Source organism: Triturus cristatus, chromosome 10 (genome assembly GCF_964204655.1).
Source record: "Triturus cristatus chromosome 10, aTriCri1.1, whole genome shotgun sequence".
Classification (NCBI taxonomy): Eukaryota; Metazoa; Chordata; class Amphibia; order Caudata; family Salamandridae; genus Triturus; species Triturus cristatus.
Window position 1 is genome coordinate 500,759,233 of NC_140593.1, and position 22,888 is coordinate 500,782,120.

At 44.3% G+C, this 22,888-nt stretch overlaps 1 protein-coding gene and 1 pseudogene across 4 annotated transcripts in view; both read left to right on the plus strand.

The window, feature by feature from the left end:
• ESYT2 (extended synaptotagmin 2) overlaps positions 1–22,888 on the plus strand; it is a 769,824-nt gene that overhangs the window by 528,896 nt on the left and 218,040 nt on the right. The window lies entirely within an intron of this gene.
• On the plus strand, positions 19,223–22,734 carry LOC146789652 (arf-GAP with coiled-coil, ANK repeat and PH domain-containing protein 2 pseudogene; annotated as a pseudogene). Its single transcript, XR_014969846.1, has one exon. The product of XR_014969846.1 is annotated as an arf-GAP with coiled-coil, ANK repeat and PH domain-containing protein 2 pseudogene (transcript).

Below are 22,888 nucleotides of genomic sequence, written 5' to 3' on the forward strand. Positions count from 1 at the left end.
CTGGCCCTTCTACTGGCAGAGAGAAAAGTCCTGTAACTCGTGCAAAAGGAGATCCAGATGAAAGCATCCTCTGGAGCTTTTTTTTATTTTTTTATTCTTTGTGTTGGGGTAACTGCACCAGCCTATTTGGCTTTGTAGAGACCTTGTCAATAACACCTAGTGACCTGTTTGAAGGTCTTTTTTAAGGAAAGAGATAACCTGCAAAAGTACATTTATTCCAGGGGTCGAGTGCACCATTACATCTTCACTTGCAGAGTGAAAACACTTCACTTGTCCTGTGTCGGCCTTCACCAGGGCCCACATTCAGATCCTGCTATGAAGTGACACCAGAGGGTTAGAGACTGCGTTCCCCAGCGATGACCGCAGGAGAACCAGTTACTGGGATGCTATGGAGAAAGGACCCTAACCCACTGGTGAGATTGAGAAGTCTCTCTGTGAGCCCTTAAGGTGCCAGGCGGATAGCGTCCATGTAGCCGTGTCTGCGTCCCCTGTCGAAGTCAGCCAGACGTCCTCCACTTTGCTCAGTGCCTAATCCTAGGGACTCCAGCCTCTGATTCTGTGGACTACTTATTCCTCAGTCGCTGATGCAATCTAGCCTGCCTATCCACCTTGCGAGCTAAAGATCTGCAGCATAGCCGCTCGGAGGTCACACCAAACCCTCATCATCGCCTTGCTCCTCGCAAAATATAACCGCAAGCTTAAGTCTACCCAGCAATCGAGCTGCTGCAATTCTCTTTTTGTATTATGATATTTTGCTTCCAATATTTCTGTCTACCGCTATTTACAACTCAACATTCTGTCCGAACACCCCTCGGCCAGATTTGGTCGCACCATGCCATGATCTGTGACAGCAGCCTCCAGTATGTCTCCAGAGAGATTCAGCCAGGGCCTCGTATCAGCACCAGACATGCCAGCTCAAGCAGAGACTAGTTCCAACTCCGGGAGCCAGAAGTATGGTCTCCGACCGAACCCTGTGCCGAGCCAGAAGTTCAAGGACTTTGTGTGTACGTCCCCGTGAGCATGCCGGCTATGATGCACAGGTACTATAGAAAAGGAGAGCTGTAGCGAGCCGTCCGAGCTCTCCTATACATTGTTTCACTAGCATGCACTCCTCGGGGCGGGCTTGTCCCGAGCAGATAAATAAACGCCGGAAGACCGCTCGGGTCTTCCTGCTACACACAGTAGCACGAGTGGTGTGTATTTCTTCCAGCGCTGCGCAGGGCCTAAAGAATCCAGGCTGCGCCGCGCTACAGCAGCCAGTGACAAAGGAGAGTAGCGGGCCATGGAGCAGAAAAAGAATCCATTTGGGATTGAGTGCCATTTGGTCATGAAAAAAATGTAGGTGCCACAAATCCACTAAGTCATGTTCCAACATCCCGCAGGACCGCCCTGTCCAATCAGTTGCACAAGTTGGATCTGCCAGAGTGGATGTGGGGCAATATTTCAGTCACCCCCCAGGAACAATAGGGTGTGACCAAATTCTGTGAAAGAGGTGGGCCAGAAAACTGGTCTTATCAGCGTTAGGAGCATATATGGAGCCAAGTACCAAACCTTAATTGAGAAAGGAATTTTGACAAAGACCCAGTGGCTTGCCATGTCTGTCTAAGTTTTGAGTATCATGCAAGGGAGAATACGTCTAAGAAGAATGATCACCCCACACTTTTGAGACTAGCTGCAGGTAGGTGAGAGTATTCCAGCTGCCTCCATCTGCCTACTGTTACCGATAACAGTGCATGCCCAATCCTGTGTGAGCTTCTGGTATTCATCCGGGTATAAGTGGGCTTGTTGAATGAAGGCAATGTTGAAATGTTTCATGTGGAAATAATGAGGCATTCTTTTATGTTTAATATAAAGTGACTTACCGTTGATGTTCTATGAAGCAAGCAAAAGTGATGTAGACATCTCCCTGTAAGGCTCTGAGCAATGTAGTCTGTGAGAAGAAGCTCCTTGCTTGGAGCTGTTGGGGGGCAAGGATGGGAGGGGGACCCTCTAGCATGCAGGGAGAGGAATGGAGATGAGCATGGTGCCAGTGAGAAGGAGAGGAAGCGGGGGCTCGCCACCAGAAGAAGAGGAGGGGCAAGAAAGAAACCCTTTGTGTCTCAAGGAAAGACCTGACCCTGCTGGGCCCTACTTCTCTCCTAGACCCAAGGAGCAGGAAATGATTAGGAAGAGAAGAGGTCAAACTGCGGCAGCCGTCAGTGGGGTATGACTGAAAATGCTGATGCCGCCTGCCTTGCAACAGAGACTTCGGGCTGCAAAACAAATACTAGTGGCAATCCAGTTCCGTGTTTTCCGCAGATCACTGTTGATCGCAGAGAGGAGGATGCCGGCTGTCCGCGTCTCCAGGCTATACAATAGTCCCGATTCTCAGCCTGCGGCCCAGCCCGGCCCCATTGATCTCCACACGGCGGGGGTCTGGTGATGCTGTAGATCGCGGTAGACCGCCGCGAGGAGAACTCCGGCTGTCTTGCTACTCCAGGTTCCCTGCTGCCAGCTCTCAGCCCGCAGTCCGCGGCCCACTTGGCCTGACGATTTCAACAGCGGGGGGTCTGGCAACACCAATCACAAGTCTCAGGTGGCAGGTGGGGGCAGCAAGCGAGGCCGAGCGACAGCCCCCAACTGAGCACGGATTCCATTCCGCGGAGGGTGCCGGTTTCAATGCCCATTGGCGCCCAACAACAGCTACAGCTTTAGCCACAGCTACAGCCACAGCAGTCTTAGCTGCAGACTCAGCAACAGAATTGTGTTTAGGTCTGTTAAGAACCCTAAGATTGGTAATATTGACATCTCAGATCATGCCTTGATTTCTTTTGTTCTGAACTTAACTTCAACTTTTGCAAACCAAACTAGATGGCGTATGAATACTGGAATTGTTCTTAATGAACATAATAAGCCTAAAATCTTAAATGCTATTCAAGACTATTTTTTATTCAATCCTGAAGGATCCACTTCTATGGTCAATAGATGGGACGCCTTTAAAGCATACATTAGGGGTGTCACTATTTCAATTATGGCCTATGAAAATAAAACATTCAACGCACGTATTAGATGTTTGGAAAAACAAATTGCGAAATTTGAAAGGCTTTTTATTTCATCAAATGACCCTCAATTTAAAGTCAAGCTACAAAAACTTCGATATGAATTTAACTCAATCCTTAGTACAAGAGCTGGCATCCAAATTTCTAATTCTAAGGCTAAATTCCGTTTTAATGCCAACAGATCTGGGAAGCTTTTAGCTAATTACTTACGTATCAAAAAAGATAGAACGCAAATTACCTCAATTCATGGCCCTAATGGTAAAATTGCAATATCTCATAACGATATTGTTAAGGAATTTTTGGATTTTTACTCTACTTTATATAATAAGCCTGATCCTCATGATCCCTCCATACTGGACTCTTTTTTAAATACATGTGATTTGCCCAAAATTTCGCACTCGGACAGGCTTGGGCTAGATTTACCCATTACTACAGATGAAATTTTAGCTGCTATTAAATCCATTAAAAAAAATAAATCCCCTGGTCCAGATGGTATCCCAGCAGAGTTTTATAAAGAGTTCCAGTCCCAACTTTTGCCTTATTTATTTCAACTTTTTACTTTTTTTGGCTCTTCAGGAACGATTTCAGGTTCTTTTACTGATGCTTTAATTATTGTACTCCCTAAGCCAGATAAAGACCCCACTCTTGTTTCAAATTACCGCCCTATTTCTTTAATTAATCAAGATTGTAAATTGTATGCTAAAATACTTGCTTCTAGACTGGCCCCTATATTAGATTCTATTATACATCTTGATCAATCCGGTTTTATGAAGAATAGATATTCTACAAATAACACAAGAACCTTATTACACGTTATTGAGCAGAGTTCCACTTTAAGTTCCCCCGCAGGAATTTTGGCTCTGGATGCAGAGAAAGCTTTCGACAAAATCCATTGGCAATTTTTATTTCAAACCTTATTATCATTTAATTTTGGTACTTCGTTTATACGCATGATTTCTGCTCTGTATTATGCCCCTACTGCTCGTTTATTTATCAATGGCCTAGTATCTAGTCAGTTTTCTCTTTTTAGAGGCACAAGACAAGGCTGTCCCCTCTCTCCACTTTTATTTCTCATTGGAATTGAACCTTTCCTTACTCATATAAGAAAATGTGTCAATATTAAAGGTATTAAGATTAAGGAGATTAATATCAAAACCTTAGCCTATGCTGATGATGTGCTATTATTTATTAGTGAACCTATATCTTCATTACCTGCCTTATTAGAAATTATTGCAAAATATTCCATGGTTTCTGGCTATAAACTTAATATTAATAAAACTGAATTCTTTCCTTTAAACATTTTTTGTACTCCTGATATGTTACCCATGGCTGATATTGTGTGGCAAAAAGATAAATTAAAATATCTTGGGATTCTATTTGCATCCTCCATTAAAGCAACATTAACATTAAATAGTAACTTTATTCTGAATTATATTAAAGATAAAGCGTCTAAATGGTCTTCACTTCACCTCTCTTGGTGGGGTAGAATGGACTCCATTAAAATGACTATCGCTCCAAAAAATTTTTATACGCTTGCTATGATTCCTATTCAATTTCCATTGCAATTCTATAAGGACATTGATAGACTTCTCTCCAAATTTATTTGGAATAATAAATCAACTCGTATTGGTTATAAAAAATTAAAAATACCCAAATGCAATGCTGGATTTGGCTTGCCTGACTTTTTTCTATACCACAAGGCATTTATACTGAAACAAAGTTCCATATGGTTTCCTCCTTCCTCTTTAAATAACCAACCTACATGGCTTCATATAGAGCAGTCTCTTGTGGATCCTTTTCCATTGACCACCTTGCTAACAATGTCCAATAGGTCAACATATGTGCATAAATCGGTTATTATTAAATCCACTAAACTCATTTTTAATGACCTGGATTCAATTTTTTTGACCCCTATGAGTCATACTGTAGATATGTCATTGTGGCATAGTAATGTGATTAAATTGAATAGAAATGTTAATTTTTGGAGTGCTTGGATTAAAGCTGGTATTTTTTATCTTAAAGACATCTATCTCGACAATGTTTTTATTTCTTTTGAAGCTTTACAAATGAAATTTAGTTTACCTCAATCTGATTTTATTAAATATGAGTCTTTATGTAATTCAATTTTAGATTCATTTCCTCATGGTATTCCGTTTAATGTTAAAGTAGATTTAGCAGTATATATTCGAACTATTTCTACATCATCACATACTGTCTCTATTTTATATAAAAAATTATCTAATTCTATAGGAAACAATTTACATATTATTTCAACATTTTGGAATGCTGAGCTTTCACTTTCTTTGTCCAACGATATTTGGACGACTGTTTGGCTTAATAGTATTTCAGGATGGCTGCCTGTTTCACTTTACCAAACTAATTCTTATATTTTATTTAATTGCTTATGGACCCCAGTGCATTTATTTCGTGCTAAACTGATGCAAGACGACATTTGCTGGCATTGTAAATTATTTCCTGGATCATTAAGACATATGCTTTTTGATTGTCCATTAATTTTTAAATTTTGGTCTGATGTTTGGGATATTATTCAACAAACATTTCATATTCATGATGTTATTTCTTACAAAATATTAATATGTAAATCTGTTGGTCTTCTGCATAACTTAACTGAATTAGAAGGTAAACTGTTTAATTTCCTATTGTCAGCTGCTTTAAAGTCTATTACATTTTGCTGGAAGGATATTTCGTCTTTATCGGTTCATGCTTGGTGGTCATGGGTTATTTTTACAAGAAGAGGGGCTCAATTATCCCTAAAAGGGATCAATCATAACTCTAATTTGTTTCACTCTTTTTGGTTACCTATAGATGTATACTTGGCTTTATAATTGTATATTTATATTTGATTCACCGTTTTGCAGTCAGTCTATTTATAGCCTTATATGATATATGTAGCTCTTTTTTCTAATAAGTTGACATTGCAATTTTCCATGGCTCCCTCCCTTCCCTTCTTTTTAGTTTATCTTCCCTCCTTTAATTGATTATTTATACTTCTTTACCTATTGTATTTAGAGATGCTTTTGGTAATTTCTTATTTTATATAGGTATTTTCGCTTATGATAATTTTTTTCTGTAATGTCTGTACTTGTTCATTATTATGGAAAATTTAATAAAACATTTTGAACTTTAAAAACAAACAATTGGGTCTATTCCCAAAGGCTACACCTTGGTAAAAATAACAATACAAAAACCATCTGAAGTATTGCCAATTGTACAACTACCTGCATGCAAATCCAATATGACACACACGTTCAGTACTCAGAGCCCCAGCTCAGCATAGATCCAGCGACCAGTGACCAGCACGTGTATGCGCCACATGGTGCCTGGCAAGCGCACTAGGCCGGTCAGAGTGTGGGCTACAAAAATTCGGTGAAATCCTGAAATGCGGTCCGGGAGAACAAGAGGAGGGGGAAAATAAGGATAAACACCCACAAGTCACATCAAAAAACGAAAAAGTGGAGGATAAGGATGAGGACAAGGGTAAGGCGGGAGCCTTGACTAACATTACGGCCCGAATGAACATCGCCCCCGGTACGTCCTCTGTAGTTCCTTGCCAGCTAAACACAGAGGACACAGAAGCACGGCACGAGTGCGGAGCCATAACAGAAGTACCAGCAGCCAAGGCAAGCACAGTGGAAAGGACAAAAAAAAACTCAGCAGAGTCCGCCCCACAAGGCAAGTGTGTTGGAAGCAAGAAAATAACCCATACGGCTCTAAACTGGCATAACTCCTGCCCGAACAGCAGCAAACGGGCACTGATTACAGATTTTCTAAAGGTCGCAATTAAAACCACAGAGGAAAACCAGAGTCGTCACGCTTCCAAACACTAGAAAGCTGCTAACACAAACAACACAACAAATAATGACAAAGACTTCCAAAAAGATGCCGACACTAACTGTCTAAGCGATAGAAGTACTACCAACAGTGAGGGTGAAAGGAAAGAAAAGAAAGAACCCCTGCACACGGGTTTGGACTCCACGGGTAACAAAAATAAAGAAATTCAACATCCCCAATTACTAACACCCAAAGCCCTCCAACATCCAGAAACCTGCCAAAGCAATAACTTCCAGGTAACTGAGGCACTTGTTCATTTCCACTCGTCTATTTTGGATACGCCCTGCCAGTCCCAGCAACAACAATCTTCACCCGGATACAGCGGTCTCAGCAGACAAGATGGGCACATCGAAAGGGAGCCAACACATCAGTTTAATATAATCACCTCGAGTCCTTTGGGCATGCCATATTCGTTGTCAGTAGCCTACTCCCCCGCTTGTCGGGGGAACATCAATTCAAACACCCATAAGCAAGATAAACTTGATTCACTTTTCCACACACCGAAAATAGAAAAGCACTACTGCCAGGACCTCAGTCAGGGTAAAGCAAATGACAAAACGTCATGCCAATTAAATCACCCAGGATCCACCACCCAGATACCACCCACTCAAAATAAGGTATCACCCAGCAGATTCTCTGACCATCAGAGCGAGCCATTCTCAGGGTACTCGCATCACCAGGAAAATCGCGCTCGCCAATCACCAGTAGAACAAAGTGGCCCATTAACATCCCCAGTCTGGCCTCACCTGCTAAACACAATGGACACGATCAGCAAAGCAATGATCCTCCATGCAGACAAATTGGACACCCAAGTTGACCTCCTGAATATCCTCGCAATCCATGTTCAGGGGGTCGAACAAAAGTTGCACAGCTTCAATGAGATGATCCTGAGGGTGCAGCGAGACCGGGAAACAGCTTATCAAATGTGTCACTGCCACTGCACCCAAATAATCGATAAGTTAGCTTTAGTTCCAACTCTACTGACACAACTACTGGTTACAACAAGAGAAGTTTTAACCAAGCCTGCAACACCAATAGAGAAAGAAAAAGAAGCTCTAAAAGAAAAAGATGCTTTAAAGGAAAAAGACTTGGAATGTCTCAATTCCACCGTGGGGCACAAAAACAGCGAAATAAGATAAACCCCTGCACTAATCAAATCAATCAAGACAACAACACCCACATCTAATCCACCAAGCGTACTTGACAACTCAGGTGCCTTGAATTCATCACTCCAAGTTCAAAGTAAGCAGTCTCCGTCAAGACAATTAAAATTACACAAGCCACTATCCAAACGGGAGAGAAAACGACTGAGAAAGTCCAGAAAGAGCAAACAAACAAGCCAGGCATTAGATCTAATCCGGGCAACATCCATTCAAAACGGAATTCCCCAAGACGGTAAAGTAACTCAAAACAGCATGGAAGCAGTAAGCCTCAAGGAGCAATCGACCTTATCTCCTACACTTCCTGCCACTCAAAGTACCTCAATCCATAACATAAGGGAGCCACCTCTGCCAGAAAAAATATATAGTTTATTCAAACCTGCAGCAAGTAAGGTGAAAAACAATCTAAAAACTCAGGCCACACAATCAGTAGTAGGGAACACCAGGACGGCAAAAAGGGAAACAAGACCGGGTGAGGCTACCTTCACCCAGGAACACGGCTCAGGCGTTAGCCGTAATCCAGAAACAAATAGGGAAAGTGAAATCTATCCACAAAAAAACACACCGGAATACCAAGACTTATCCTCGGTTATCCCTGAGTTCAAGGTGGCAAAGAAAGAAACTGACAGGTGTTTAGTTAACGAGTGGCAGTACGACCCGCCAAATAACAACAAATTGGTATTTAATCCCCAATATTTCTCAAGGGAAACGCATGACACTCTCAACAGAAGTGTATTGCTCAAATTATCTAAAGCTCTCTCCCCCCCCCCCCCCCTGAGCTATATCAATACCAACGACATTGAAAGCATCGAGTTCAAACAAAACTCGAGCCTCATGGGTCAAGAATTCACAACAGCCACATTCATCAATAATACTCTCACCGAACAGATTTGACAGCAGAAGGACTTGTTTGCTAAATGAGGTATCGAGTTAAAAAAGATAGTCCCTCCCTGTTACCCCAGCCCACTACAACTACCACTTCACACAATGCGTCTGTTAAAAGGGGCAAAAGGCCCAGATCAACGCAGCCTAACAAAGGATAAAGAGTCCTTGGCCAGGAAAATTACAATCACCTTTGACCATCCTGAAGCTAGCAAGCCTTCGGGTTCCCGGCACTTGAACATGGCAGTCACTCCCTTGGGAATGGCATGAATAACCCCCTCAACAGCTCCATATATAAATCAAGGTTACAACGTTTGTACCTCTCCATTAAGGATCCCTTCTCCTCTTCCTTCTCCTCCCCCACCACACCGCTCTCCTACACCATCACCTACCCCAGTAGATGACGATAATGACAACACCTCAGATGATGCATGGGGAGGTGTGGATGATCAACCTCTAGGAGACCCTACCCCTACTGGCTCCCCAGACCCCTGGGATAATTAGTGTCCCAGACGTCCCTTACACCCCACAGGATGACTTCTACCCCTCCAGGCCTTCCCCTCCTGAGGACAATATCAGCTTCAACCAGCTCCTTCACAGAGCTGCCCAGTACCACGGGGTTGCCCTTCATACAGACCCAGTAGAGGAAGATTTTCTCATGGACACTTTCGACACCACACAAAGGTCCACCTCAATTTTACCCATGCTTAAAGGGGTCATTAAGCATACAAGAGGCACGGGCAAAAACCAAAAATATTTGTTAAAAGAACAAATATTTTTGGTTTTTGCCCGTGCCTCTTTTTGCTCCCTATCCCCTTGTCACTCTTTTGTTGTTTAATTGATTTAACCAGGGGGAACAAGAGTGATAGTCCCTCACCCTCTCTGTGTTCTTGTGTCATTAAGCATACACCAGAGATCTTTAAAGACCCAGTCAGGGCTCGAGTCATCAACCAGAGAATAGAAAAAAAGTATAAGGCTGCTCCTACTGATCCAGCATACATTAAGGGCCCACACCCCTAGACTCCTTGGTAGTCTCCAATGCAAGGAAGAGAGCCAATTCCCAAACATCAGGTGACGCACCACCACCAGATAAGGAATCTAAAATCCTGGACGCCTCTGGCAAACGCACAGCATCACAGGCAGCAAACATATGGCGCATTGCTAATACCCAAGCGCTCTTAGCCAGGTATGACAGGGCACATTATGATGAACTTGAGTCCATAATGCAGCAACTCCCTGACGGGTATAAAAACAGGGCCAATTAACTCATACAGGAAGGTAAAACCATCACTAACACCTCCATCCGTTGTGCCTTAGATGTGGCATATACCGCCTCACGGGCAATAAACACCAGTGTCCTTTTGCGTAGGCATGCCTGGTCACGCATCTCAGGTTTTAAACCTGAAGTCCAGAGTTCCATACTCAATCAGCCATTCGATGAGCAACACCTATTTGGACCCAATGTGGACGTATCACTTGAGAAAATGAAAAAAGGATACAGACACAGCCAAATCTATGGGAGACTTGCAGTCGCAAGCTCCCAGACGGTCCTTTTGTTGCTCGTCCTTCAGAAACACGCACAGAGGCTACTCCTCTGATAGCCCCTCCACTTCTTACAAGGCTCCCACCCAATCCACCATTACTAGAGGTTAACAAAGGCGTGGTTACAAGGGAAACAACAGCAAAGGCAGAGGCAAAAACAACAACTCCCGCTCTGCCTCCATCCCCAACCATGACTTCCCTCCACTTCCCCCAGACCATTCCACTCCAGTCGGGGGAAGACTCCACCAATTCCTCCCTGCCTGGGCAAACATCACTTCAGACAGGTGGGTGCAACAGATAATTCAATCAGGCTTCTGTCTCGAACTAACATCTACCCCCCCACCATACCACCCAAACAGCATCCAATGTCACAAGAACATCTGTTACTGCTAAAGCAGGAGGTAATCTCCCTCCTACAAAAAAGTGCAATAGAACCAGTTCCCCTGCACCAACAAAACAAGGGAGTTTACTCCCTCTATTTTCTCATACCAAAAAAGGACGGCTCTCTAAGGCCTATTTTAGACCTCAGACCCCTAAACCTATACATACACTCAGACCGTTTCCACATGGTCACACTTCAGCAGGTCCTTCCTCTGCTTTCACAGGGCGACTACCTTGCTACCCTAGACCTCAAGGATGCCTATTTCCACATTCCCATTCACAGCACTCACAGAAAATATCTCAGATTCGTAGTAGACGGTCAGCACTATCAATTCAAAGTACTCCCATTCGGAGTCACCACAGCACCAAGAGTGTTTACCAAGTGCCTAGCGGTGGTGGCAGTACACCTTAGAAGACAACACATCCACATCTTCCCATATCTAGACGACTGGCTCATAAAAGCCAGCTCATACAGTCAGTGTGTACAACACACTCACGCCACTATTCAACAACTTCACGACCTGGGGTTCACAATAAACCACGCCAAGTCCCAGCACGCAACAATACCTCGGTGCCACAATACACACCTCAAGGGCGCTGGTCTATCCCAGTCCCGCCAGGATAGCAAGCATATAAGCTCTTCTCACCAAATTCCAACCGCAACACTCTCTTCCAGCTCGAGTGTTCATGCAACTCATAGGGATGATGGCCTCTTGCATATTCATAGTGCCTCATGCAAGACTCCAGATGCGTCCTCTCCAAAAGTGCTTAGCACGCCAATGGAACGGAGCTCAAGGTCAGCTAACAGATCTGGTGTTGGTAGACGGTCGTACCCATCGCTCTCTGCAGTGGTGGAACACCAAGAACCTTTCCAAAGGGCGACCGTTCCTAGAGCCGATTCCTCAAATAGTTATGACAGCGGACGCATCACTCTCTGGCTGGGGAGCTCACCTACTACATCACACCATGCAGGGCAGGTGGACACCTCAACAAAAGTTACTCCACATTAACCACCTGGAGTTACTAGCCATATTCCTAGCCTTGAAAGCATTTCAAAAACACATATCAGGCAAAGCTGTCTTAGTCCACACGGACAACATGACAGCCATGTATTATATGCAAAAACAAGGCGGGATACACTCTCTGCAGTTCTCTCAGCTCGCAGAGAGCATATGGAGGTGGGCTATACCTCAGAACATTTTTCTCCAGGCCCAACATGCCCCAGGAATCCAAAACACAATAGCTGATCTGTTGAGCCGTCAAACACAACAAATCTACGAGTGGGAACTTCATCCGCAAGTTCTTCAACTGTTTTTTCAGATGGTGTTTGAATGGTTTTTGACTAGTCTGGCTGGGATCCTACTATCCAGGTCCCCGGCCTATCTGCTTACTCCCTTAAATGACTGGAGTGCATATTAGATGCACTAGTGATTGGATACTGTGGTACCTTATGAGCCCCTAGTATATGGTACCTTAGGTACCAAGGGCATAGGTACTTCACAGGCCTACCAGGGGCTGAAGCATGTATTATGCCACCCCTGGGAAGCAGACTAAATCTGACACCACAGGCCTGCTACTGCAGCCTGGGTGAGGTAGTGTTAGCACTCCTCACTGAGGTATAGGTTCCTATATCTCACCATACACACACATATAAACCTATCAGTCACCCCTAAGACAGGCCCTATCAATCCTGAGGGCAGGGTGCTTGGTTTCTGTGGCTGTTTGTGGATGCGGTTAAACCATATACTCTTAAGTGCATTATAACCTACCGGTAAATGCTAACTTTTTAATGACCGCATCAAAACATGTCGTGTTTGGTGTCAAACAACTTGGAATCATACCCCCACACCAGTAACTGGTGTAGGAGTATGATCCCACCCTTCTAGAGGGGACGACATGTACCCACTGTGGAAAAACACAGTAGAAATCTGAAAGAGTCCTGGCATCACAAAATGAATGCCACCAGCACAGCCACTGGGCTGCCCTCCTGCTGCTGACTGAAACTCGCAGTGGAGGAGGCACAACAATAGGCATCCTGTCACAGGGAGGTGTCACCACCTTCCAGACAGGATTTAGTGTATTGGAGCAGGGTGGGTGCACTCCTAGAGTGCTTTGAAGTCCTGCACTGGGGGAGCAGTAGGCTCCTCTGTGCATATGCCAGCTCAAACCGGTTCAGGGGCTACCAGCCCCTGCTCTGGCGCGAAACTGGACAAAGGGAAGTGGGTGTAACCACCCACCCCCTGACCCTCCTAGAGGAGTGGTCATAGAGCTAGTCCCTCCCTTTCTTTTACTATAAGATAGGTAACCCTTGCCATTGCAAGTTAGATATCCCTGGACGACGCTTTACAAGAAGAATCCTGGCCCTTCGACGTTCCACTACCTTTGGAAGATGGAAGAATCTCCCTTGGAGTCAAGGAGTGACTCCCCTGCTTGGCAGGCACCAAAAACTTGAATCAACGGTCGCAAACTTTCCCGCTCCCGCCGGAGTTCGAAGTCCCTGCAGCCCCGGAACTGGATTTCCTGACTACTCGACGGCCATTGTGAGTCCCCAGCGAAGCTGAGGCGAGTGGACCCCACGAGTGACGAGGAACTGCAATACCTGGGAACCGTACACTATTGTCGAGTGCAACCCCTTCACGACGGTCTACGAACTTGTGCTTTGGATCACGTGTGGCCCAAGCCTCCAGCAGGATTTCCCTCGAAAATCAGAGGCCTACCTCGTCCCGAGTGACCGTGGGCTCCTGTGAAGTGAATCCTCATGAGGCGTCTTCGCGATCTCTTGCCGGCTGGCTTGTGGGTCCCCTGAAGACTTCTTCATCGAACCAAAGGGCTCCCCTGGTTGCTCCAGGCCTGTCTTGACTTACCCTCGCTGGGTGAGTCCCTCAGGCCTTGCTGGTCTGCCCCGCTGACTTTTCTTGAATTCCACGAGACTTGCTGTTGCCAGGGCTTGTTGGCTCCATCCGGTTGCCGACACCTCAGTAAGCTGCAGACTTCGTGGAACACTCCGATTCCAGCTCCTGGCCGTCGTCGACGCCTCCTGGTCCTCGTGGTGGAAGAGTCAAAATACCCTTGATCACCTGAAATCACCCGACTTCCGTAGGCATCCATCTTCCTGGCCCGGGTCACTGGCAAGTGACTGTGAACACTGTTCCTTCTGCTTTCAGGTCATCTTCCTCTTGAATCCAGCCTTGGATTCCACCGGACACTTCTTCAGTCTTCGCAAGCAGCAAATCTTCTTTGGCTTCCATAGAAAACAACGGCGCGACCCGACACCAAAAGACACCTATGCACCCGACTTGCCTGGGTGAGGTAACTCGTGCACTCCGGTGCCCTAGTGTGTGTTGGCCCTCGAATTACGTACCTTGTAAGTGGCTTGCTTGTAGACTTCCTCGAAGTACCCTAAAACTTTACAAATCCAACCGCGATTTGCTCCATTGAAACCAATAGGGAACCCGCGGCTGTGTTGTCACACTGCACGCGTCTCTCGTGGGTCTTTTACTTAGCTGCCTTGGGTGGATTAGTGAAGCCCCAGTGATTCTACAGGCCCTAGGCCTTGTCCCCTTGCAAGTCGACTTTCCTAAACCTCTTTTTTAGTATATGGTCTGGTACGCCCCTCGGGCCCCAGCCATATTTGTGCTTAACTTATTGTGAAACGTTGATGTTTGAATGTGTTCCTAACTTCTAATCTCATAAAGAGATTAGTAGAGTGTGTCTAGAAATAAATACATATATATTTGATATATATACCTGTGTGGTGTCCTTTCATTTGGTAATTCAAGAGATTATAAGGTAAAACAAGCTGCTATACATTCCTCTGAGACTTAGCCTGAAGGCTGCTCCCCACAGCTACCACTAGGATTGATTTCTTTAAAAGGTTGTCTTAAACCGATCTACCATAAGAGTCGAATTGGACTGGTGCAAGGTGGCCACTATAACTAGTGACCAGCAAATGCCAGGCCAACTTCTCACAGACCTCTTCGCCACCCAAGAAAACGCCAAATGCCCAAACTTCGCCACCCGGTATCCTCACCCATTGTCCAAAGGCAATGCAAAATGGATGAACTGGTCAGGCAGATTTGCGTACGCTTTTCCGCCTCTCCCACTCATTCCACTAGTGGTGCGCAAACTACAGCAACACTCCTTAACGCTCATCCTAGTTGCTCCAACTTGGGCCAGACAACCATGGTACACCACATTGCTGGAACTCTCTGTAGTTCCGCACCAAAAATTACACCTCTCTCCACACCTCTTAACCCAGAACCATGGAGAGATCCAACACCCAGACCCAGCTCAGCTCAACTTAGCGATCTGGCTCCTGAAGTCCTAGAATTCGGTTACCTTAACCTTCCTCCTGACTGTATGAACGTCATGAAAGAAGCTAGACGGCCTACCACTAGAGCATGCTATGCAGCCAAGTGGAAACGCTTTGTAATATACTGTCATAACAACGACACTGATCCCCTAGATGTGTCTATCCAACACATCATAGGCTGCTTATTACACCTCCAAAGATGCAACTTAGCCTACACGTCTATCAGACTGCATCTTGCTGCCATAGCAGCATATCTACAAAATAGGCAACATCTATCACTTTTCAGAGTACCTGCCATAAAGGCTTTTATGGAAGGACTCAAAAGAATAATTCCCCCCAGAGTACCAACTTCACCTGTGTGGAATTTAAACATCGTTCTCACAAGACTAATGGGACCTCCATTTGAACCTCTACATAAATGTGAACTACAATTCTTAACATGGAAAACTGCTTTCCTAGTAGCCATTACTTCTCTACGAAGAGTTAGCAAACTATAAGCACTAACTTTTCAGGAACCCTTTCTGCAGATGCAGCATAATAAGGTTGTTCTCCGAACTAATCCTAAAGTCATTTCTCCCTTCCACCTCAATCAATCTGTAGAGCTGCCTGTATTCTTCTCCCAGACCGGGTATTGACAGGTTGAGGGCCTGTATACAACTGAGCACTGTTCACAAAGTGTCCTTCACGACACTGGTTTGTTTGAAACTTTTGTTTTTAATTTTCAGCATTAAATCAAAGTTTACTCTGAACTTTTGTACATGGTTGTCAGGTGTGACAGCTTTCAAAAAAAGTAACAATTTGCTCCAATACAAATTTGTGTCATTTGTACAAGAATAACATTGATAGAATCAGTTATACACATGTTGTCAAGTTGCATATGCTGAACATATTGTAGTAACATAAAAATTTATACACAGCAGAAAGAATTGCTAAATGCCCAATGCATTTCGGAACCAGCCGGTTCCTTCGTCAGGGGCCGATCTGAAAAATAAACCGCACCATATTTCTAGTTAGGATCATGTGGTAGGGGCTCAATCTCAATAGCTCTGATACAAGATAGACGTGTTTAACAACAAGTTACCTGTTTAACTGTGTAGTTGGATGTTCACTGGGTATAAAAAAACTCATATGTCTGGAAGAATGGAAAAGCAGACCGGATTATATGAATGTCAGTGATCAAGAACTGGAGTCCTAATACAAGTTTACGGAAATGGGTGTCAAGATATAATGAAAAGGTCTGTTCATACCTTAGGAGAGGTCATCGGTTGTAAAGCTGTAGAGGTAAATAATGGTACCGTTTGTGAGCTGCTAGCGAGTCAACTCAATTTAACACGTCGTGCACACTTTTAAAGATAACACGCAAAGAAAACTAGCCGTTGCAATGGTAATAGTTTGTTCATACCTTAGTAGAAGTGGTCGGCTGAGAAACGCTCATCCTAGTTGCTCCAACTTGGGCCAGACAACCATGGTACACCACATTGCTGGAACTCTCCGTAGTTCCGCACCAAAAATTACACCTCTCTCCACACCTCTTAACCCAGAACCATGGAGAGATCCAACACCCAGACCCAGCTCAGCTCAACTTAGCGATCTGGCTCGTGAAGTCCTAGAATTCGGTTACCTTAACCTTCCTCCTGACTGTATGAACGTCATGAAAGAAGCTAGACGGCCTACCACTAGAGCATGCTATGCAGCCAAGTGGAAACGCTTTGTAATATACTGTCGTAACAACGACACTGATCCCCTAGATGTGTCTATCCAACACATCATAGGCTGCTTATTACACCTCCAAAGATGCAACTTAGCCTACACGTCTATCAGACTGCATCTTGCTGCCATAGCAGCATATCTACAAAATAGGCAACATCTATCACTTTTCAGAGTACCTGCCATAAAGGCTTTTATGGAAGGACTCAAAAGAATAATTCCCCCCAGAGTACCAACTTCACCTGTGTGGAATTTAAACATCGTTCTCACAAGACTAATGGGACCTCCATTTGAACCTCTACATAAATGTGAACTACAATTCTTAACATGGAAAACTGCTTTCCTAGTAGCCATTACTTCTCTACGAAGAGTTAGCAAACTATAAGCACTAACTTTTCAGGAACCCTTTCTGCAGATGCAGCATAATAAGGTTGTTCTCCGAACTAATCCTAAAGTCATTTCTCCCTTCCACCTAAATCAATCTGTAGAGCTGCCTGTATTCTTCTCCCAGCCACAAACAGTCGCAGAACGAGCTCTTCACACCTTAGATGTCAAAAGAGCACTGCTGTACTACATAGAAAGAACACAACCTTTTCGTAAGACCAAACAACTATTTGTGTCTTTCTCACCACCACACAAGGGCAACCCCATTTCAAAATCTGGGATAGCTAGGTGGATTATCGAATGCATACAAGTTTGCTACCACAAAGCAAAACGTACATTATCTGTTCCTCCTAAAGCACACTCAACACGAAAGATAGGGGCTTCAATGGCATTTTTAGGGAACATTCCCTTAGACGATATCTGCAGTGCAGCTACATGGTCTACACCGCACACATTCACAAAACACTATTGTGTCGATGTGCAAACTAAACAACAAGCTAGTGTGGGCCAGGCTGTACTCAAAACTGTATTTCAAACTACTGCAACAGATACTGTTGGTCGCCGCTAGGAGGGGATACTGCTATACAATCTATGCATAGTGTGTAATCTGCAGCTCATATGCCTCGAACGGAATATGCTAATTACCAGTATGCATCTGTTCTTGGCATGTAGAGCTGCAGATCTACACACGCCCACCCGCCTCCCTGGCTACCTTTATCTGTTCCAGTATTATCTTACTTAGATACAGCATACCTGGGCATCTTTCCTGTTTCTTACAAAGCTCCATCATTTCCCTGCTGGCGAAAAACAATCTGAGGATGGAGCTGATGCCCATGCGCACTATGATCCAAAGGAGGAGTCACATACCTCGTGACTTCCAAAGACTTTCCAAGACAAAAACAAGTACAAACATCTGGGCCCAACACCAGATGGCGATCTATGCATAGTGTGTAGATCTGCAGCTCTACATGCCAAGAACAGATGCATACTGGTAAGTAGCATATTCCTTTCTGTGGATAGCTCAGTGGGTTACTGCCTTTGTCACAGAAATGTGTGTGTTATTTGCAGTTCAGAAGTTACAATCCTATCGTAGGACAGTGACCTGTGAACTGTCATCAAAGAGTTGCATGCAAACCTGAATGTTATTCTTAGAACTTAGCTTTTATTTGTGTTGTAATATAGTTAGAACTTCCCCAGTCTTACATTATTCTAATATTGCTAAAAGAGTTTGTTTAAGCAGATATACATTTTTGTCAGTAAAGCCAACCCCTAACCACTGGAGTATGCTTTAATCCTGCGTTTCCTCCAGACCAAACCCTCTTAAAATATACTGCCCACCAGTATGTATGACATGTGATTCCTACACCTTATAATCCTCATTGGCTTATGTGACATTCCCTGTAGACTGATTTACATACTTGCATGATCGTTTGTCTCTGTATAATGTGTGCGTAATGTAAAGTACTGTGACACCCTACACTGATATGAGTAGCGCTATACAACAAATGAAATGCATGAGAGAGTGGCTACGGAGAGATGAGGGGCGCTGGTGGAGGGTGGTAGTGAGGGAGTCCAAGGAGGAGGTCAATAGGGGAAGAGGCTACAGAGAGATGATGGGCACTGGAAGAGGGTGGTAGTGAGGTAGTCTGAGGAGGAGGTCAATAGGGGCGCTACGGAGAGATGAGGGGCGCTGGTGGAGGGTGGCAGTGAGGGGATCTGAGGAGGAGGTCATGAGGGAGAGCCCGAGAAGTGTCACTTGCCTGATAATCCCACCTCAGAAACCTGCTCTTCCCATCAAGGGGACATTACATGAAAAAAATACTTTTTGAGAGTGATAACATTTAGAAAGAGATTTGAAAGGAAAATAATGCATTTTATTGGCCCTTGTAAGACTAAGGAGAGATAAAGGAGGGCCCTGAAGCATGCCTGGCTAGACATATAAGTGACAAATCGGGCTCGCAGTGACCCACCCGAATGTACACTTGGCCCACCCAAATAAAAATTCCTGGAGCCGGGCCTGGATAAAATTAAGATGTGTGCTTATGTGTTCCTTTGACTTTAATGTGATGTCTTCTGGTGATGTTTTAAGTCTATACTGTTTTTCCTCGTGTACGAAACGTGGCCATGGACCCATACCTGCTGACTGCAGACCTCAATTACTCTTAATGGTTTCTCTTTCCAAGGCCCACGGATGAAGCATGTGTGAAACAAAAGAAAATGTCCCTAAATTAAAAACTGTCAATCAAGAGCTGTATTGATCTATTGATTTTCGGAAATTATAAACATCTTGTTTTACAGAATCCACAGTCCTAATTAAGGCATCTGTGAGGTGTTAAATAACCTGGAACACGTTCAATAGTATACTAGTTTAGGAGACAGGTATCCCCTATTGAGAAAGACTTTGGGGAGCAGGAGTCTCTGTGGTTGCAGAAACCTTCCTTTAAAGTCTACCTTTGTGACCAGACAATAAAAAAAACTCAGGTTTGCCTTTGAACAGAAAAATAACTAAAAAACACTACCTCCAATGATGAATTGCCTTGTTGCTGAAAATGCAAATAAATTGGTGGAACATTGCTGAGGACGACAATCTGATTCTATCTTTTGTGTCTATGACGCTCGGACTCTTGCATTGTTGTCCGTTGTCTATGTCTATGTGTGTATCTAGGAGTCTGGAGTGTCTGCCAGCAAGGACTGTGTTCAGAAGTGGAGGAAGCGCTGAGAGCTGGGCAGCGGTGAGGCAGGCTGAAGTGTGACAAACTTCAACTTCTGTGCTCAGATCCCCTTATCTTGCTGCTGCCTCCTTATTCCTGCCCTTACCTTGATCGCCTGGGAGGGGCCAAGGGGACAGCATGAAGGTGACCGTTGATTTCCAGGAGTGCTTGAAGGACTTTCCCCATTTCAGAGCCGCTTTGATGGAAGTTGAAGGTGATGTGACGGGACTGGAAGTGAAACTTGATAAGCTTGTTAAGTTATGTAGTGGCATGATTGATGCAGGCAAGACCTTTTGTGCTGCCAACAAGCAATTTATGAATGGCATTCGGGACCTCGCACAGTATTCAAGCAAGGATGTGGTGATTGAGTCTAGCTTGACGAAGTTTTCTGACAGCCTCCAAGAAATGATCAATTATCACACAATCCTGTTTGACGAAGCTCATAGATCCATTAAAACACAGCTCCAAATCTTTATTAAGGAAGATCTTAGAAAATTTAAAGAAGCAAAGAAGCAGTTTGAGAAGGTCAGTAAAGAAAAAGAAAACGCACTAGTTAAAACTGCCCAAGTTCAAAGAACAAAACTGCACAAGGTGGAGGAGGCAACAAACATCTTAAACGCAAAAAGAAAATGCTTCCGGCACATAGCAGTGGACTACGTCCTTCAAATCAATGTTCTTCAGTCAAAGCGAAGGTCTGAAATTTTAAAATCGATGTTATCCTTCATGTACGCACATCTAGGCTTCTTCCACCAGGGCTACGATCTCTTCAGTGAACTTGAACCGCACATGAAAGAGCTTGGTTCACAGTTGGATCGGCTTGTTGTGGATGCAGCAAAGGAGAAGAGGGACATGGAACAAAAACACTCCACTATTCAGCAAAAGGATTTCACCAACGACGATCTCAGACTTGAATACAATGTTGATGCTGCTAATGGCATTGTAATGGAAGGATATCTCTTTAAAAGGGCCAGTAATGCCTTTAAAACTTGGAACAGGCGCTGGTTCTCAATACAAAACAACCAACTGGTATATCAGAAAAAAATGAAGGATAACCCCACAGTGGTTGTCGAAGATTTACGGCTCTGCACAGTTAAACACTTTGAAGACCTAGAAAGACGTTTCTGCTTTGAAGTAGTCACACCAACAAAGAGCCGTATGCTACAGGCTGACTCAGAAAAGCTGCGACAGGCATGGATTAAAGCTGTCCAAACTGGTATTGCTACAGCATATATAGAAAAGAGTGATGAGACGGAGAAGCTGGATAAGAAATCTTCACCTTCCACAGGAAGTCTGGACTCTGGCAGCGAGGTGAAAGAAAAATTAGTTAAAGGTGAAAGTGCATTACAGCGGATTCAGTGTATCGCTGGAAACTCTGTCTGCTGCGATTGTGGTCTGGCGGATCCGCGATGGGCCAGCATCAACCTTGGAATCATCCTGTGCATTGAGTGTTCTGGGATTCACAGGAGTCTTGGTGTGCACTTTTCAAAAGTGAGGTCATTAACGTTAGATACATGGAAGCCTGAATTACTAAAGCTGATGTGTGAACTGGGGAATCAAGTTATTAATCGAATATATGAAGCTAAATTGAAAACCCTTGGAATAAAGAAGCCAGACAGTGAAAGTCCAAGACTGGAAAAAGAGGTATATATCAGAGCAAAGTACATGGAAAAGAAGTTTGTGAATCAGGACTGCGTTGCTTCACACCCTCTTGATGGACAGAAAAGGCCTTATTCCCAGTGCAAGAATGAAGACCTCAATAGTTCTGAGAAGTCCCTGGCATCACAGGATCACTTCTCAACATCTTCCAGAAGTTCAGTGAAAAGCAATGACAGTGTAATCCACTACAGTTCAGAAGGCAGCCGAGAACTTCTTGCCTCTACTGTATCTTCAAACAGGTTGTATGAACCAGTCCTAGAGGTGGAGAAGCGAGATTCTTCAGTATTTCAGGATTCGAAGAAGTTTCATCCAGGGCTGCACCTTTATCGAGCTGCGTATGAGAAAAGCCTTCCTGATATGGCAGAAGCATTGGCACTTGGCGCAGATGTTAACTGGGTGAATGCAGAAGAAAACAATGCAACACCACTCATTCAGGCTGTGCATGGGGGTTCTTTGGTCACTTGTGAGTTCCTGCTACAGAATGGTGCCAATGTTAATCACATGGATCTGTATGGCAGAGGACCCCTGCATCATGCAACAGTTTCAGGGCACACTGGGCAAGTCTGCTTATTTCTGAAACGTGGAGCAAATCAGCACACCAAAGATGAAGAAGGAAAAGACCCCTTGACTATTGCCGTTGAAGCTGCAAATGCTGATATTGTAACACTGTTGCGAGTGGAAAGAATGAATGAGGAGATGCGGCAATCTGAAGGACTATATGGATAGCCAGATGACGAGACCTACCAGGACATATACCGTGATTTTTCACAGATGGCATCCAATAATCTTGAGAAATTAAACCGTTTCCAGCCGTCTGATACACCAAAGTCATCAAGGATGTGGAGGAGAAAAGTGTACCCGTGTCCTTACCCACACCTGGTGCTTCCGGAGTAAAGTGCCTGGTCCCTAGCTCATTCCCTGACTTGGGAACATTAGTTTAAGTACCGAACAGTCTGGGACCTCCTACAGCATTTGATTGACACAATGAATCTAGGGTCCTTTATATGCAGAAAGACACCACAGTGCACCAGAAATGATGGATACCTCAGCAGCCAGTCTAGCAAAGTCCTCCTTGGTTTAAATGTATCAAGTTACCACAATGTCTGACTGTCCATGTATTTCACCTTGTGGTACCTCGGCGGAAGGATACACAGATTTGAAGGCTTCTCATTGTGAATGCTAAGTGAAGCAGATGCCACGCTACGTAGTGTATATCAATTCTGGCGCCTGTTTTCCATGTAAAAAAGCACCAGTACATGTTCT